This window comes from Megascapheus bottae, chromosome 1 (genome assembly GCF_031878675.1).
Source record: "Megascapheus bottae isolate mThoBot1 chromosome 1, mThoBot2.hap1, whole genome shotgun sequence".
Classification (NCBI taxonomy): domain Eukaryota; kingdom Metazoa; phylum Chordata; class Mammalia; order Rodentia; family Geomyidae; genus Megascapheus; species Megascapheus bottae.
Window position 1 is genome coordinate 12,636,707 of NC_143509.1, and position 15,129 is coordinate 12,651,835.

The following is a 15,129-nucleotide window of genomic DNA, read 5'->3' on the forward strand; positions in this document are numbered from 1 at the left end:
TAATCCTAAATCTAAACATAAACCTCACCCTCACCCTCACCCTAATCCTACCCTAAACCTAACCTTCACCCTAACCCTAATCCTCACCCTAACTCACACCCTCACCCTCATCCTCACACTAACCCTCACCCACAGCCTCACCGTAACCCTAACGTTACCCTCACCCTCACCCACAACCTAACCCTAACGCTAACCCAAACCCAAACTCTAAACCTAACCCTAAACTTAACCCTAACCCTAACCCAAACCCTAAACCTAACCCTAACCCTAACCCTCACCCTCATCCTCACCCTCACCTAACCCTAACCCAAACCTTAACCCTAACATTAAAGCTAACCTTAACCCTAAACCTAACCCTAACCCTATTCCAAACCCTAACCCTAACATTAAAGCTAACCCTAACCCTAACCCTCACCCTCACCCTAAACCTAATCCTAACACTCACCCTCACCCTAACCCTCAGCCTAAGCCTAACCTTAACCCTAATCCTAAAACTAACCCTAACATGAACCCTCACCATAATCTTCACCCTAACCCTCACCCTAATCCTAACCCTATCCCAAACTCTAAACCTCACACTCATCCTCACCCTAAATTTAACCCTAACCTTAAGCCTAACCCTAACCCTAAACAAAACCCTAACCCTCACCCTAACCCTAACCCTAACCCTAAACCTAAACCAAACCCTCACCCTCACCCTAACTCTAACCCTAAGTCTAACCCAAACCCTAAACCTAGAGCAAGCCCTAACCCTAAACATAACCCTAACACCAACCCAAATCCTAACCCTACCCGTAATGGTCAGTAAACCTAACCCTAACCCTTAATCCAAACCCTAAACCTAATCCTAACCCTAACCCCCACCATAACCCTAACCGTCACTCTCACTCTCACCCTAACACTAACCCTAACCCTAACCCTAACTGTAACACTCACCCTAACTATAACCCTAATCCTAACCCTAACTCTCACCCTCATCCTAACCCTAACCCTAAGCCTAACCCAAACTGTAAACCTAGCCCTAGCCCTAACCTGAAACATAACCCTAACCCCAACTCTAATCCTAATCCTGTCCGTAATGGTCAGTCAACCTAATCCTAACCCTTAACCCAAACCCTAACCCTAATCCTAACCCTAACACTAATCCCACCCTAACCCTAAACATCACCCTTACCCTCACCCTAACCATAACCCTAACCCTAACGGTAAACCTAACCATAACACTCACCGTAACTATAACCCTAATCCTAACCCTAAACTTAACCCTACCCTAACCCTCATCTTAACAATCACCCTCACCCTCACCCTCAGCATAACACTAACCATAAACCTAACGCTAACCCTCACCCTAACCATAACCCTAAACCTCACCCTAACCCTCAATCTCCACCTCACCCTAACCCTAACCCTAACACTAACCCTGAACCTCACCTTATCCCTCACCCTCACCCTCACCCAAACCATCACCATAAGCCTAACCCTAAACCTAATCCTAAAACTAACCCTAATACTAACCCTCCACATAATCCTCACCCTCACCCTCACCCTCACCCTAACCCTACCCCTAAACCTAATGTTAACCCTAAGCCTATCCTAAACCCTAAATCTAGCCCTAGCCCTAACCCTAAGCATAACACTAACACCAACCGTAATCCTTTCCCCAACCGTAAGGGTCCCTAAACCTAACCCTAACCATTAACCCAAAACCTAACAAGAACCATAACCCTCACTGAAACATCACTCTCAACATAACCCTAACCCTAACCCTAACCCTCACCCTAACTCTAACCCTAAACGCCACCGTAAACCTAACCCTAAACTTCACCCTAGCCATAACTCGAACCCTCACCCTAACCTCATTGTCAACCTCACCATAACCCTAACCCTAACCCTAACCCTAACCTTAACCCAAACCCTAACCCTAACCCTCACCAAAACCCTAACCTCACCATAACCTTAACCCTAATCCTCACCCTAACTCTCACCCTCACCCGAATACTAACTCTAACCCTAACCGTCACCTTACCCCTCACCCTCACCCTATGCCTCACAGTCACGCTCACCCTAAACCTCACCCTCACCATCACCCTAACCCTAACTCTAACCCTAATCCTCACCATAACCCTCACTCAACCTAACCTCACCCTAATCCTAACACTAACCATAAACCTCAAACTCACCCTAACCCTAAATTTAACACTAACCATAATCGTAACCCTTATGCTAACCCTAACACTAAACCTAATCCTAACCCTCACCCTAACCCTCACCCTCAACTTAAAGAAATCTAACCCTAACCCTAATCCTAACCCAAACTCTAACCCGAACCATAACCCTAACCCTAAACCTAAACCTAACCCTAAACTTCACCCAAACCCTTACCCTAAACCTAACCCAAACCTAAACCTAACCCTAACATTAACACTAACCCTAACCCTAATTCTAATACCAACCCTAACCCTAACCCTATCCCGAAGCCTCACCCAAACCCTAACCCTAACCCTAATCCTTACACTAACCCTAACTCTAACCCTAAACCGCGACCTCATCCTCACCCTAACCCTAACACTAACCATAAACCTAATCCTCACCTTCAACCTCATCCTAACCCTAACTGTCACCCTTTCCCTCAATCTCACCCTAACCCTAACCCTAGACTAAACCCTAACCCTAAGCCTAAACCCAACCCTAATTCTAATACAAACCCTATCCCTAACCCTAACCCTATCCATCACCATAAACCTTACACTAACCCTAACCCTAACCATAACTTTAACCCAACCCCTAATGCTCACCCTAAACCTAACCTTAACCCTCACCCTAATCCTAACACTAACCCTCACCCTAACCCTCAAACTCACCCCAAACCTAACCGTAATCCTTACCCTAACACTCACTCTAAACCTAGCCCTCAACCTAATCTTAAGCCTAAACTTAAATCTCACCCTCACCCTAACTGTAACACTAACCCTAACCCTCACTCTAACCCTCAACCTAACCCTAAACCTAATCCTAATACTAACCCTAAACCTAACCCTCACCCTAACCCTCACCCTAACCCTAACCTTTACCCTAATACTCTAACTCTAAACCTCACCCTAATCTTAACCCTAACCTTAAAACTCACCCTAACCCTAACTCTCTCCCTAACCCTAAACCTAACCCAAACCTTAACCCTAACCCCAACCCTAACCCAAAGCCCTAACCTAGACCTAGCCCTAACCCTAAACATAACCCATACCCTAACCCTAAACCTAACCCTAACATTAAAGGTCCCTAAAATTAATCCTAATTGTTAATCCACACCCTAACCCTAACCATAAACCTAACCTTAACTATAACCCTAAACATAAACCCTAACTCCTAAATCATACCCTAATCCTAACCCTAAAAATAACTCCCACCCTAACCCTCAACCTAACCCTAACCCTAACCCTCACCCTCACCCTCACCCTCAACCTCACTCTAACCTTAAACTTAACCCTAAACCTAACCCTTAACCTAAACCTCACCCTCACCCTAAACCTCACCCTAAGTATGACCCTAACCATAACCCTAACCTAAACCCTAACCCTAAAACTAACATTCACCCTAACCCTCACCCTAACCCTAAACCTAACCCTAACTCTTACCTAACCCTTACCCTAACTCTCTCCCTCAACCTCACACTAACCCTAACACTAACACTAACCCTAACCCTAATTCTCACCCTAACACTCACCCTCACCCTCACCCTAATCTAACCCTAACCCTAACCCTCACCCTAAACTTCTCCCTCACCCTAAGCCTCACCCTCACCCTAACTCTCACCCTAACCCTCACTAAAACCCTCACCCCAACCCAAACCTCACCCTCACCCTAACCCTAAATCTAAACCTCATCCTAACCCTAAACCTCACCCTATACTTTACCCTAAAACTAACCCTAACCCTAAACCTAAACCTAACCCTCACCCTAACCCTCATCCTCACTGTCACTCTAATCCTAAACCTAACCCTAACTCTAATTCTTATACAAACCCTCTCCCTAACCAGAACCCTGAAAATCACGCAAACCTGAACGCTAAACCAAAACTTTACCCTAACCCTAATCCTCACCCAAACCCTAACCCTAACCTCAATCCTAACCCTAACCCTAACCCTAACCCAAACCATAAACCTAACCCTAATCTTAACCATAACCCTAACAATAATTCTAATACAAACCATAACCTAACCTTAATCCGAAGCCTCACCTAAACCCTAACCCTAACCCTTACACTAACCCTAACCCTAACCCTAACCCTAAACCTAACCCTAACCTTAACCCTAACCCTAACCCTATCCTAAACCCTAACCCTAACCGTCACCCTTTCCCTCACCCTCACCCTCACCCTAACCCTAACCCTAACCCTAATTCTAATGCAAACCCTATCCCTAACCCTAACCCTCACCCTAACCCAAACCTCACCCTCACCCTAACCCTAACCCTAAATGTAACACTCACCCTAACCCTAACCCTCACCCTAAACCTTACACTAACCCTAACCATGACCCTAAACCTAACCCTCACCCTAACCTTCAACGTCACCCTCACCCTAATCCTTATCCTAACCCTAACCCTAATTCTAATCCAAACCCTATCCCTAACCCTAACCCTAACCTCACCCAAAACCTAACCCTGACCATAACCCTTTCCCTAACCCTAACCCTCACCTAAACCCTGACCCTCACCTAAACCGTAACCCTAACCCAAAACCTAACCCTAACCCTCACCTAAACCCTACCCCTAACCCTAACAATAAACATAAGCCTAACCCTAAACTTAACCCTAAACCTAACCCTCACCCTAACCCTCACTCTAACCCTAATCCTCACCCTAACCCTAACTCTAACCCTAACCCTCACACTCACCCTAATATCACTCTAACCTTAACCCTAACCCTAAACCTCACCCTCACCCTCACACTCACTCTAACCCTAACCCTAACCCTCACTCTCACCCTAACCCTAACCCTAAACCTAAACCTAAACCTAAAGTTCACCCTAACCCTCACCCTCACCCTCACCCTCACCCTAACCCTAACATTTAACCTAAGGGTCCCTAAACCTAACCCTGACACTTAAACCAAACCCTCACCCTAAAATTAACCCTAACCCTAACCCTAATCTAACCCTCACTGTAACCCTAACCCTTACCCTCACCATCACCCTAAGCCTACCCCTAACCCTAACTGTAACTCTTACCCAAAGCCTCACCCTCACCATAACCCTCATCCTAATCCTAATCCTAACCCTAAACCTCACCCTAACCATCACCCTAACCCTCATCCTTACCCTAACCCTCACTGTAAACTAAACCTAACCCTCACCCTAAACATAAACCTAACACTCATCCTAACTCTCACCCTCAACCTAAAGCTATCCCTAACCCTAAACCTAATCCAAACCTTAACCCTCACCGTAACCCTTACCCTCACCCTAACCCTAACCACAACCCTAACCCTAAACCTAACCCTCACCCTTACCCTCACCCCAAATCTAACCCTACCCTCACCCTCACCCTAAGCCCACCCGAAGCTTAACACTAACCCTAATTCTAAAACATACCCTAACACTAACCCTCACCATAACCCTACCCGGACCCTCACCGTATCCCTAACCCTAACCCTAAACCTCACACTCACCTTCACCCTAAATCTAAACAGAACCCTAAACCTAACCCTCACCCTCACCCTCACCTTAACCTAACCCTAACCCTAAACCTAACAATAAACCAAATCCTAACCCTCACCTTACCCCTAAGCCTAATGCTAACCTTAACCCTCATCCTAACCCTCATCCTCACCCTAACCCTAACCCTAACCCAAACCCTAAACCTAACCCTAACCTTAACCGTAATTCTAATACAAAACCTATCCCTAACCCTAACCCTAAGCCTCACCCAAACCCTAACCCTAACCATAAACTTTAACCTAACCCTAACCCTAACCTAACCCACACCCTCACCCTCACCCTAACCCTAATACTAATCATAACCCTAACCCTCACCCTCACCCTCATCCTAACCCTAACCGTCACCCTTTCCCTCACCCTCGCCCTAACCCTAACCCTAGCCCTGACCCAAACCTTAAAACTAACACTAAACATAACCCTAATCCTAACCCTAACCCTTACCCTAACCCAAACCCGTAACCCTAACCCCAAACCAAACCTTAACCCTTACACTAAATATAACCCTAACCCTAACCCAATCCCTAACCAAAACCCTAAACCTAGCCCTAGCCATAACCTAAACATGACCGTAACCCTAACTCTAATACCAGCCCTAACCATAAGGCTCCATAACCTAACCCTCACACTTAATAAAAATCCTAAATCTGAGTATAATCCTACCATAACCCTAAACCTAAATATAACCCCTAATTCCTAACCCAAACCCTAACCCTAAGGGGCCCTAAACCTAACCCTAATCCAAACCATAACTCTAACCTTGTCCTAGCCCTAATCCTAACCATAAATCTAACCGTAACCCTAAACCTAACGCTAACACTAACCTTAACCCTAACCTTAACCCTAACCCTAATGGTCCCTAAACCTAACCCTAACCCCAAAACTATACCTAAACCTAACCCTCACCTTAAACCTAACACTAACCCTAACTCTAACCCTCATCCTAACCCTCACCGTAACCATAACCCTAATCCTCGCCATAACCCTCACCCTCACGCTAATCCTAACCCTAACTCTAACCCGTAGTCCTCACCTCACCCTAACCCTCAACATAACCCTCACCCTCACCCTCACACTAACCCTAATCCTAACCCTCAACCTAACCCTCCCTCTAACCCTAACCCTAACCCTAATCCTAACCCTAACTCTAAACCTCAATCTCACACAAACCGTAACCCTAACGCTCACCCTATCCCTCACTCTAACCCTAACCCTAAACCTAAACATCACCATAATCTCACTGCAACCCTAACCCTAAAACTTACCCTTACCCTAACAGTAACCCTAATCCACACCATAACCTTCACGCAAACCCGAAACCTAACCCTAACCCAAACTCTAAACCTAACCCTAACCCTAACACTAACCTCACCCTAACCCTCACTCTAAGCCTAACCCTTACCCTAACCCTAACTCTAAACCTCACACTCACCCTAACCCTCACTCTAACCCTAAACCTAACCCTAACCCTAATCCTAACCCTCACCCTCACCCTAACCCTCACTCTCACCCTAACCCTAAACCTAATCATAAACCTAACCTTCACGATAACCCTCACCCTCACCCACACCCTGACCCTCATCGTCACCCTCACCCTCACCCTAAACCTTACCCGAACCCTAGCCCAAACCCTACCCTAACACTAAAACTAACCCTAATCCTAACCCTAACCCCAAACCAATCCCAAACATTAACCCTCACCATAAAACTAACACTAACCCTCACCCTAACCCTAAACGTAACCCTCACCCTAACCCTCACCCTCACCCTAACCCTAACCCTCACCCTAACACTCACTCTAACCGTAACGCTCACCCTAATCCTAACCCTAATCCTAAACCTCAACCTCACCCTAACCCTAACCTAAAACTAACCCTCACCCTCACCCTAACCCTCACCCTAACCCTCACCCTCACCCTAACACTCACACTAACCCTCACCGTAACCCTAACCGTCACCCTCACCCTCACCCTAACCCTAAAGCTAACCCTAACCCAAACCCTAACCCTAACCCTAACCCTGAACCTAACCCTAACCATAACCCTAACCCAACCACTAAACCAAACCCTAACCCTAACCATCACCTAACCCTAACCCAAACCCTAACCCTAACTCTAAAGCTACCCTAACCCAAATCCTAACAATAACCCTAACCCTCACACTAACCCTCACTCTAAACCTAACCCTCACTCTAACCCTAACCCTAACCTTAACCATAACCCTCACCCTCACACTCACTCTCCCCCTCCCCCTCACCCTAACCCTCACTCTCATCCTAACCCTAACCCTAATCCTAAACCTAATCTTCAACCTAACCCTCACCATAACCCTCACCCTCACCCTAACCCTAACCATAACCGCAAGGGTCCCTAAACCTAACCATGACACTTACCACAAACCCTAACCCGAACCCTAACCCTAACCCTAACCCTCATCCTAACCCTAACCCTCATCCTAACCCTAACCATCACCCTCATCCTCCCCATAATACTAATCCTAACACTAACACTAACACTAACCCTAAACCTAAACCTCAAAATAAGCATCACATTAACCCTCACCCTTACCCTAACCCTAAACCTAAACCTCAAACTAACCATCACCCTAACCCTCATCCTTGCTCTAACTCTAAACCTCACCGTAACACTAACCCTAACCCTCACCTTCACCCTAATCCTAACCCTACCCCAAACCCTAAACCTCACACTCAACCTCACCCTAAATCTAAGCCAAACCCTAACCCTAACCCTAACTTAACCCTCACCGTAACCCTAATCCTAACCATAACCCAAACCCTAACCCTAAACCTAACCCTAACCCCTATCCTAACCCTAACCGTCATCCTCACCCTGACCCTAACCCTAACCCTAACCTTAACCCTCACCGTAACCCTAATCCTAACCATACACCAAACCCTAACCCTAACCCTAACCCTAACCCCCATCCTAACCCTAACCGTCATCCTCACCCTGACCCTAACCTATCCCTAACCTTAACCCTAACCCTAATCCTAAACATAACCCTCACCCGAACCCTCAACCTAAACTTAACCCTAATCCTAACCCTAACCCTCACCCTAACCCTCACTCTAACCATAACCGTAACCCTCACCATAAACCTAACCCTAACCCACACCCTAAACATAAGCCTAAACCTCACCCTAACCCTCACCCTCCACCTCAACCTAAACCTAACCCTAACACTAACACTAACCCTCACCCTCACCCTCACCCTAACCCTAACCCTCACCATAAGCCTCACCCTAACCCTAACCCTATCCCTAACCCTAACAATTAACCCAAACCCTAAGTCGAACCATAATCCTCACCGAACTCTAACCTCACCATAACTCTAATCCTACCCCTCACCGAAACCCTAACCCTAACCCTAACCCTGACAGTTAACCCAAACCCTAACCCTAATCCTAACCCTAACCCTCACTCTCACCCTCACCCTAACCCTAATCCAAACCCTAACCATAATTCTCACCCGAAACCTCACCCTCAACATAACCCTAATCCTAACACTAACCCTACCCCTAACCCTAAACCTCACCCTAGCCATCAACCTAACCCTTAACCTTACCCTAACCCTAACCCTCACCTTAAGCTAAACCCTAACCCTCACCCTAACCATAAGCCTAACAATCACCCTAACCCTCACCCTCAACCTAACCCTAATACTAACCCTAACCCTAAACCTAAGCCAAACCCTAATTGTCACCCTAACCCTAACCCTCACCCTAACATAGACCCTAATAGTAACCCTCACCCTAACTCTAACTCTAACCCTCTACCTCACCTTAAACTTAATCCTAAGCCTAACCCTAACCCTAATCCTAAAACTAACCCTAACACTAACTCTCACCATAACCCTCAAGCGCACCCTCACCTTCACCCTAACCCTAAGGCTAACCCTAACTGTAACCCACACTTGAACCTTCACCCTCACCGTAACCCTAATTCTAACCCTAATCCTAAACCTAAACCTAACTCTCATCCTAACCCTCACCCTAAACCTCACCCTAACCATAAACCATACCCAAACGTAAACCTAACTCTAACCCTCACCCTAACCATAACCCTAAACCTCACCGTAAACCTAACTCTCACCCACACCCTAACCATAACCCTAACACTCACCCTAACCCTCACCCTCAACCTCATCCTAACCCTTATCCTAATGCTAACCCTCAACCAAAACCTAACCTTCACCCTAACCCTAACACTCACCCACACACTAACCATAACCCTAACTGTAACCCTAACCCTAACCGTAACCCTCAAACTCACCCTAACCCTAAACCTAACCCTCACCCTCAACCTCACGCTAAGCCTAACCCTAACCCTAACCCTAACCCTAAGACTAATCCTAACACTAACCCTCACCATAACCCTCAGCCTCACCATCACCCTAACCTTAACCCTAACCCTAAACCTCACACTCACCCTCAAGCCAAATCTAAACCGAACCCTAACACTAACCCTAAACATCACCCTCACCGTAACCTTAACCCTCACGCTAAACCTAACACTAACATTAAACCTAAACCTAACCTTCACCCTCACCCTAACCCTAAGCCTAAGCCTAACCAAACCCTAAACTTAGCCCTAGCCCTAATCCTAAACATCACCCTAACCCCAACCTTCATCCTAACCCTATCGGTAATGGTCAGAAAAATAACCCTAACCCTCAACCCAAACCCTAACCCTAACCCTAAACTTCACTTTCACCCTAACCATCACCCTCACCCTCACCCTAACCCTAACCTTGACTGTAACCGTAACCCTCACCTGAATCCTCACCCTCACCAAAAACCTAATTCTAATCCTAACCCTCACCCTCACCCTCAGTCTAACTCTCACCATTACTTTAAGAGTTACTCTAACCATAACCCTCACCCTAACCATAATCCTAACCCTCACTCTAACCCTCACCCTCCATCTCACCCCAACCCCAACCCTAACCTTCCAACTCACCCCAACCCTAACCCTAACCCTAACCCAAACTATAACCCCCACACTAAACCTAACCCTCACCTTAACCCTAACCCTTACCCTCACCATCACCCTAGTCCTCACCCTCATCCTAAGTCTCACCCTCACCATCACCCTAACCCTTACTCTCACCCTCACTCTAACCATAACGCTAATCCTAAACCTAACCTTAACCCTATCCCTAACCCTAACATTCACCCAAAACCTAAACCTAACCCTAACCCTTACCCTAACCCTAACCCTCACCCAAACCCTAACCCTAACCATAACCATAACAATACCCCTAACCCTCACCATAACCCTAACCGTAACCCTAGCTCAAACCCTAAACCTAACCCTAACCCTAAACCTAACCCTAATTCTAATCCAAACCCTAACCCTCACCAAAAACCTAACCCTAACCCTAACCCTTACCCTAACCCTAACCCTAACCCGCACCCGCACCCTCACCCTCACCCTAACCGTAACACTAATCATAACTCTAACCCTCACCCTCACCCTCATCCTAACCCTAACCGTCACCCTTTCCCTCACCCTCACCTAAGCCTAACCCTATACCTAATGCAAACCTTAACCCTAAATCTAAACCTAACCCTAACCCTAATCCTAAACCAAACCATAACCTTAACTTTAACCCTAACCCCAACCCAAACCTTAACCCTAACAATAAACATAACCCTAATCCTAACCCTAACCCAAACTCTAAACCTAGCCCTAGTCATAATTTAAACATTACCCTAACCCTAACTCTAATACTAGCCCTAAACATAAGGCTCCCTAAACCTAACCCTAACTCTTAACCCAAACTCTAACCCTAAGTATAAACCTAAGCCTAACCCTAAACCTAACAATAAACCCTAACTCCTAACCCAAAACCTAACCCTAACCCTAAGGGTCCCTAAACCTAACCCTAATCATAACCGTAACTCTAACCTTAGTCCTAGCCCTAAATCTGACCATAAATCTATCCCTAACCCTAAACCTAACGCTAACAATAACCTTAACTTGAACCCTAACTCTAACCCTAAGGGTCCCTAAACCTAACCCTATCCCTAACTCTAAACCTAAATCTAACCCTCAACCTAAACCTAACACTAACCAAACCCTAATCCTCATTGTAACCCTCACCTAACCATAACCCTAATCCTCACCATAACCCTCACCCTCACCCTAATCCTAATCCTAACCTTAACTCAAACCCTAATCTTCACCTTCACCCTAATCCTCACCCACACCCTCACCCTACCCCTCATTCTCACCCTAACACTAACCCTAACCCTCACACTAAACCTAAACTTCACCCTCACCATAACCCTCACCCTCACCCTACCCCTAAACCTAACCCTAACCATCAACCTAACCCTCCCTCTAACCCTAACCGTAACCCTAACCCTAATCCTTACACTAACTCTAAACCTAACCTCACCCTAACCCTAACGCTAATGCTCACCCTAACCCTTACCCTAACCCAAACACCAACCCTAACCCTAACCCTAGCACTTACCTTAACCTTAACAGTAACCCCAATCCTCACCCAAACCCTCACTCTAAGCCTAACCCTTATCCTAACCCTACCCCTAACCCTCACACTCACCCTAACCCTCACTCTAAACCTACAACTAACCCTAAACCTAACCGTAAACCTCAACCTCACTCTAACCCTACCCTAAACCTAACCCTCACCCTAACCCTAACCCTCACTCTGACCCTCACACTCATCCTCACATCTCACACTAACACTCACCCACACCCTCACCGTAACCCTAAACATCACCCTCACCCTCACCCTAAACCTAACGCTAACCCTAACCCAAACCCTAACCCTAACCCTAACATCAAACCTAACCCTAAACATAACCTTAACTCAAAACCTAAACCTAACCCTAGCCCTAACCCTCACCCTCACCCTCACGTAACCCTAACCCAAACACTAACACTAACACTAAAGCTAAACCTCACCCTAAACCTAACCCTAAACCTAACCCTCACTCTTACCCTAACCCTCACCCTAAACCTAACCCTAACCCTCACACTCACCCTAACCCTCACCCTAAACCTAACCCTAACCCTAACCCTAACCCTCACCCTCATACTCACTCTCACCCTCACCCTCACCCTATCCCTCACTCTCACACTAACCCTAACCCTAATCCTAAACCTAACCCTCACCCTCAACCTCACCCTCACCATCACCCTAACCCTAACCATGACCCTAAGGGTCCCTAAACCTGACCATGACACTTAACACAAACCCTAACCCTAACCCTCACCCTATCCATAACCCTAACCCTCACTCTTACCCTAATCGTCACCTTCACCCTCACCCTAACCCTAAATCTCATTCTAATTGTAACTCTCACCTGAACCCTCACCCTCACCATAACCCTAATCCTAATGCTAACCCTAACCCTAAACATAAACCTCACCCTAACCATCACTCTACCCCTCACCCTTACCCTAACCCTAACCATAACCCTAACCCTCACCCTAAACCTCATCCTCATCCTGACCCTAACCTTAACCGTAACCCTAAACCTAAACCTAACCCTCACCCTAACCCTAAGCTTAATCCTCACCCTCACCCTAACCGTAAGCTTAACCGTAACCCTAACCCTAAACCTAACCGTCACCCTAACCCTAAGCTTAATCCTCACCCTCACCCTAACCCTCACCGTAAGCCTAACCCTAACCCTAATCCTAAAACTAAGCCTAATATGAACCCTTACCATAACCCTCACACTCACACTCACCCTAATCCTAACCCTACCCAAACCCTAAACCTCACACTCACCCTCTCCCTAAATCTCACCCAAACCCTAACCCTAACCCTAACCCTCACACTCACTGTAACCCTAACCCTAAACGTAAACCTAACCCTAAACCAAATCCAAACCCTCACCCTCACCCTAACCCTAACCCTAAATCTAACCGTAACCCTCACCCTCACCCTCACCCTAACCCTAACCATAAGACTAACCCAAACCCTAAACCAAGCCCTAGACATAACCCTAAACATAACGCTAACCCCACCTCTAATGATAACGTTATCCATAATGGTCAGTAAACCTAAGCTTAACCCTTAACCCAAAACATAACCCTAACTCTAACCCTAACCCTAACCCCCACCCTAACCCTAACCGTCACCCTCACGCTCACCCTAACCTTAACCCTAACCCGAACCCTAACAGTAATCCTCACCCAAACCCTCACCCTCACCCTCACCATGACCCTAATCCTAATCCTAACCCTAACACTAACACTAACCCTCATCCTAACCCTCACTCTAACCCTCACCGTAACCATAACCATAACACTCACCGTAAACCTAACGCTAACCCTCACCCTAATCATAACCCTAAACCTCATCCTAACCCTCACCCTCAAACTCACTCTCACCCTAACCCTAACATTAACCCTAACCGTCACCCTAACCGTCACCCTCAACCTCACCCTCCCCCCAACCCTCACCCTAAGACTATCAGCAACCGTAATCCTAAAACTAACCCAAACACTAAACCTCACCATAATCCTTACCCTCACCCTCACCCTAACCCTAACCCTACCCCTAAACCTAACCCTAACCCTAACCCTAAGCCTATCCCAAAGCTTAAATCTAGCCCTAGCCCTAACCATAAACATAACCCTAACACCAACACTAATCCTATCCCTAATCGTGAGGGTCCCTAAACCTAACCCTAAACATTAACCCAAACCCTCACCCTCACCATAACCCTAATCCTAACCCTCACCCTAAACCTAACCCTAATCCTCACCCTAACCTCATCGTCAACCTAACCCTAACCCTAACCCTAACCTAAACCAAACCCTAACCCTCACCCTAACCCCAACTCTCACCCTAACCCTAACCCTAATCCTCACCTGAACCTTCACACTCACCCTCACCCGAATACTAATCCTAACTCTCACCTAAACCCTCACCCTCACCCTATGCCTCAACCTCACCCTCACCCTCACCCTCACCATAAACATCACCCTCCCCATCAACCTAAACCTAACTCTAACCCTAACCCTCACCCTAACTCTCACTCTAACCCTAACCCTCACCTTAATCCTAACCCTAACCCTAAACCTCAAACTATCCCTAACCATAAACCTAACCCTAACTTTTACCCTAACCCTAAACCTAAACCTAACCCTAACCATCACTATAACCCTCACCCTCACCCTCAACCTAAAACAAACCTAACTCTAACCCTAATCCTAACCCTAACCCTAACCCTGACTCAAACTCTAACCCTCACCCAAACCCTAACCCTAACCCTAACCCAACCCTAATCCTTACAGTAAACCAAACCCTAATGCCAACCCTAACACTAACACTTACCCTAACCCTCACTCTAACCCTAACCCTAACGCTAACCCTAACCCTCACACTCAACCTAACCCTCACTTTAACCCTA